The sequence below is a fragment of the Ambystoma mexicanum genome, chromosome 2p, assembly GCF_040938575.1.
Source record: "Ambystoma mexicanum isolate Mex_15411 chromosome 2p, UKY_AmexF1_1, whole genome shotgun sequence".
Taxonomy (NCBI): Eukaryota; Metazoa; Chordata; class Amphibia; order Caudata; family Ambystomatidae; genus Ambystoma; species Ambystoma mexicanum.
The window spans coordinates 966,410,169-966,416,238 of NC_090923.1; positions in this window are offsets into that span (position 1 = coordinate 966,410,169).

Below are 6,070 nucleotides of genomic sequence, written 5' to 3' on the forward strand. Positions count from 1 at the left end.
CAAGGGAGCAACAGTCAATGTAATGCCGGTATCAGCATTCAACAAACTTCACCCAAACTCCAAACTCCAAGAAAGGAAGGTCAGACTATATGCCTATAGCCATATGCAGCCGCAAGAAACCCCTGCCGGTGCAAGGATCATTCAAATCTGACTTCGCCCACAACAGCGACATGTGCCGAGCACGAGCCTACGTCATCGATGCTGGCTGCGAAACACTGCTAAGCTTTAGAGCCGCCGAGAAGCTGAAACTAATCCACTTTGCCTTCAGCATCCAACGCAGGGAGATCGACGACCTACTAGAACAACATCACAAGGTATTCCAAGATCCATCAAACTCCATATTGACCCTACTATCGAACCAAAAGCTGTAGGCCATCGCCGAGTACCTTTCCAGATGAGGAAAGCTGTAGAAAAAGAACTGGACAAACTGGAAGAAGCAGGCATCATAGAGAAAACATCAGGGCCCACCCCGTGGGTATCCCCCATGGTAGTCGCAAAAAACCCCATACAACCCAACGCAGTACGAGTCTGCATTGACATGAGGCTCCCCAACACAGCCATCGGGAGGGAAAGGCACATTACACTGACCATACACAAACCTATTGTCGACCTAACGGGGGCAACCATATTCAGCAAGCTTGACCGCAGGTCCGGCTACCATCAACTTAAACTAGCCAAGGAGTCGAGATACATCACTACGTTCTCTTCCCACCTCGGACTGCGACGCTACAAGCGGCTAAATTTCAGAATATCGTCAGCTGTCGAAGTATTTCAGCATGAAATTCGGAAAGTCCTCACTGGCTTGGAAGGGACGATGAATATCAGCGATGACATCATCATATATGCATCCAACGAAAGTGAACACCTCAAGCGCCTTGCAGCGGTCCTACGCAGGCTAGAGGAATCCGGACTGACCCTGAACGCCGAAAAGTGCGAATTCGGAAAGGAAGAACTAAGCTTCTTTGGATACACCTTCAACGCAAGAGGGGTGTCGCCAGATCCTGCTAAAGTCAAAGACATCAAAAGCACCAGGCCACCACTATCAGCCACGGAAGTAAGGAGCTTCATGGGAATGGCAACGTACTGCGCGAGATTCATTCCAGATCTCGCCATCATCTCGGGTCCCCTCCGTGAACTAACTAAGAAGGACCAAAAGTGGGAGTGGTTGCCTGCCCACCAACAAGCGTTCCAGCGAATCAAGGACACTCTATCTGCCTCCACAACAATGGCCTTTTTCGACATCGAGAGACATACAGAACTCCTAGTGGATGCTAGCCCAGTCAGCGTAGGAGCCGTACTGACCCAGACAGACAACGATGGAAACATATACCCTATCACCTTTGCCAGTCGTGCGCTAACCAAAACAGAACAAAATTACGCACACATAGAGAAAGAGGCCCTCGCTATCCTGTGGGGATGCAGACATTTCAAAGTCTACCTGCTGGGAAAGCAGGCTAAAGTATTCTCAGATCACAAACCACTTATCCCAATCTTCAAAGGATCGGCACCCCATCCACCAGCACGCATCGAAAAGTGGATGCTACAACTCCAGCACTACAACATAGAGGTGGAATACCGACCGGGAACGTACAACCCAGCAGACTACCTGTATTTGCCACCCACAGCCGCCACAGATCAAGAAGAACACCACGCGAGGGAGACGGATGAACATGTGTGCCACGTGGGAGCCTGTGCCCAACCGCAGGCTTTGACCTTGCGAGAGATAGCTAACGAGTCCGAGACAGACACCATCCTAACCCACACCATAACCGCCATCCAATCAGGGAATTGGAAGAATTTCCTTACCTCCATGGCTCAGCGCACTGCAGCTGCCCAAGTAAAACTTCAATCCCTGTTCGGAATCCGTCATGAACTTACCTTAGCCCCCAAAGGGGTAATACTCAAAGGCCACCGCATTGTGCTACCCATGTCATTAGAAGAACAAGCCCTCAAACTAGCCCACACTGGGCACCAAGGTATCGTGAAAACAACAGCATACCTGAAATCCAGGATGTGGATGGCCAACATGCAACAGTGAGTGATGGAGCTGGTGGGGTCTTGTGCAGCCTGCCAAGCCACCAGGAGAGACGAGAAACCAGAACCCATCATCAGCGCCCCGAGAAGCAGCAAACAGTGGGAAGCTGTCAGCATTGATTACTGCACCATTGCTGGGGAAGGCTACCTACTCGTCCTAATCGACGAGTTCAGCAGGTATCCCGAAGTCAAACACGTGGCATCCACCAATGCCGAGACCATGACTCTCGCATTGGAGAAGATATTTGCAATACACGGAATCCCATCAAAAATCAAGAGTGACAACGGGCCGCCCTTCACCAGCCAAGAACTATGCCAATTCTTCCAGGATCTCAACGTATGATACAAACGTATCACCCCAGGATGGCCACAGGCCATCGGTGCTACCGAACGATTCATGGGGTCACTCAACAAAGTTATCCGCATCGCCAAGGAAAGGGGACATTCATGGCTGAAGGCAGTGTATCAATTTCTGAGGACCCACACGCAGACCCCGCACTCCTCGACAGGAATCAGCCCAGCAGCACTCATGTTTTGAGTACCCATACAGGCAGATCTCCTCATACACCCCAGGTGGGTAACACCTGAGCCAGATCTTCCAACCGTAGACGCCAAGAGAGCAAAACGGAATGAACAAGAGAGTACGTCTCGACGAGCCAGCCACCGGGAGCTGACACCCAGAGACACAGTCATCGTCAAGAACTGAGCCACCCCCAAGAAGATGTCCCTCAACTTTGAATTCCAGCCCTGGACGGTCAGCGCTGCGGATCACAGTATGATCACGGCCACCAGAGGAAGTGAGGCCGTGACAAGGAATATTTCACACTTCAGGAAAGAACCACCAGAGTTATGGGAAGAAAGCCTGTAAGCCGCGAGAGAAGGATCCAGATCGCCCTGCCGACCGCAACGCCCAGCGACACCCGGACTCTATGAAACACCAGGAGAACCGAGGACACCTAGTCGACAAGGAGATGAAGTCCAGCCGAGAGCCCCCTGGCGGATAACCCAGAGAGAGGTAATCCCTGATACCACCTGAGGGAAAGACCAAAGCCATCGTCCCGCCTCCGGGGATACGTGGTGGATGGAATCTACCAGCAGGTGAGCCTGCCCAGATGAACCCTAAGAGACTAGAACGGATTGCACCAGTTGTGCTTGCTATTGTTAATGATTGTCAAAACTTTCCAAGTTGGGGAGGAATGTGGTGTCACGTGCTGGAGAGTAGCCGGTCACGTGACAGGGGGCCAGGGAGGCGGAAATTAAGGAATCACCGGAACTGGCGTCATAACGCCACATACATGCCAACATTCTGTGACCAAAAATCTGTAGGAATCTTAAAGTTTCAAAAATAGTCAGACGAGGAGGTAATGATAGGAATAGGGCTTCAGCAGCCCATTGTCATTGAATGAGCCCGCCACAATGACAATGAGGCGCCTGCCAAGCCTTCTGCCACCATGCCAGCTCGGGGGAGCCCTTGAAAGACTCCCCCGAGTTGGCGTGGTGGGGGGCTAATGGCGCCTTTTGTGAAAGGCACCCGCGGCGGAGGGGCACCCTTAGCCCACCGCCGTGGGCACCTTTTACATCAAAAGCCTGCATGCTGCGCCTTCTCCCGCTACGCCAGCTCGGGGAAGCCCTTGAAAGACTCCCCCAAGCTGGCGTGGTGGGGGGCTAATGGCGCCTTTTGTCAAAGGCACCCGCAGCGGAGGGGCGCATTTAGCCCACCGCCGTGGGCTCCTTTAACATCAAAAGCCTGCATGCCGTGTCTTCTCCCACCACGCCAGCTCGGGGGAGCCCTTGAAAGACTCCCCCGAGCTGGCGTGGTGGGGGGCTAATGGCGCCTTTGTCAAAGGCACCCATGGCGGAGAGGTGCATTTAGCCCACCGCCGTGGGTGGCTTTGACATCAAAAGCCTGCATGGTGCGCGTTCTCCCGCTACACCAGCTCGGGGGAGCCCTTGAAAGACTCCCCCCGAGTTGGCGTGGTGGGGGGCTAATGGCACCTTTTGTGAAATGCACCCGCGGTGGAGGGGTGCCCTTAGCCCACCACCGTGGGCACCTTTTATATCAAAAGCCTGCATGCTGTGCCCTTCTCCTGCTTCGCCAGCTCGGGGAAGCCCTTGAAAGACTCCCCCGAGCTGGCTTGGTGAGGGGCTAATTGTGCCTTTTGTCAAAGGCACCCGCAGCGGAGGGGCGCATTTAGCCCACCGCCGTGGGTGCCTTTAACATCAAAAGCCTGCATGCCGTGCCTTCTCCCACTACGCCAGCTCGGGGGAGCCCTTGAAAGACTCCCCCGAACTGGCGTGGTGGTTGGCTAATGGCGCCTTTTGTCAAAGGCACCCGTGGCGGAGGGGCGCATTTAGCCCACCGCTGTGGGTGGCTTTGACATCAAAAGCCTGCATGCCGCGCCTTCTCCCGCTGCGCCAGCTCGGTGGAGCCCTTGAAAGACTTAGTCAAAGGCACCCGTGGCCGAGGGGCGCATTTAGCCCACCGCTGTGGGTGGCTTTGACATCAAAAGCCTGCATGCCGTGCCTTATCCCGCTACGCCAGCTCGGGGGAGCCCTTGAAAGACTCCCCCGAGTTGGCATGGGCAAAAAAAAAATGTAAAAAAAAAAATCGGTATTTGGTACCAATAAATCGGTAGGCGGTAGGACTGCTTAAAAAGCAGTATCCTACCACCTAAATCGGTAGGGTTGGCAAGTATGATGTGGTGACCGCATTTTATGTGCAGCTTGCGTTCCTGCATGCACTCAGACACATGGAGGCCTATTTAATAAACTAAAGCTGTGTGGGGGTCCACTTTCAGTCTGTGCTGCGCTTGCATAGAGAGCCCAAAATGCCTGTTATTTTATAAAGGGCAAGACCTCATGGAAAGCACAAAGCGCAACACAGACTTGAATTTGAATGAGCTGCACGTCAGGGACGGGCAATACGGGGTGCAAGGATGCAATTGGCTGAGGTTGGATGGAGCGTAACAGCTGATTGACATCTAACGCATGCCAGATATTTTCCGTTTAAGAGTGTAATTAAGACCTGCACAGAGGTATATCAATGATTTTTCAGAAAATTGTCACTTTGTGAGTAAATGTTTTACCTTTCCCAGTACAGTCAGCAGCAGCACCTTTCCCTTTTGTTTTTGACACACAGGGGACAGTGTTTTTTAAAATTGTAAACGTGCTTGGTGTGTTTTGGAGTGTGCCTTTGTTTTTGCGCCTTCTTAACTGTGGCTTATGCGCACATCGCTGTTATTTGATTTTTAAACCACAAGGCTCTTTGTGGTGTGCTTCCCTAATAATAATTAACATAGTAATCAAATGACTGACTCTGGTAATTAGGGCAACATCATTGAATGACATTTCCACAGCAACATTTTCAGCCTAGGGGGCCTCGAAGGCATACTTGCCAACTTTACTGATTTAGGCAGTAGTATACTGCTTTTTAAGCAGTCCTACCGCCTACAGATTTGAGTGACAGATCCTACTGCTTTTTACAGGGGCAGGTGATTTATGTGACTCTAAGGAAATTAATCTGTCTGTGCCGTGGGTGGGTAAGTGATATATTTGAGTGATGGGCTCATATCAATCCACTGATCCGACAGCTACATGACTCTGCCCTGCACTCTTTCCGGGACAGACCTTAGATGAACCACCCGTGAAGGCAAGTGACTGAGGTGGGTATGAGTCTCCATGTTGTTCAGTGTTCAACCTGCATTACTGGCCAGGCTGCTGCTACAGAGCAGTGGCAAACATTGCCTACCAACTCTGTGTGATTATTTTCTGTGAAGTTAGGTAACTGAATTTCGTGTCAATTTACCATTCACAATTATACATTTTAAACATTTGAGCGTCTTTCCATGTTGTGCTGTTTGATGGCTTGTGCATTTTAGAATGCTCCAGTGTTGCCAACAATGTATGCTTTGTAATTTCCTGTGATGTCATTGTTATGCTCTGTATTTTTTGAAACTTGAAAAATCCCACATCGTTTTGGTCACAGGCAAGTATGCAGATATCGGTGGGTTCAGTGGATTTTCCATAGGTCTTCTGG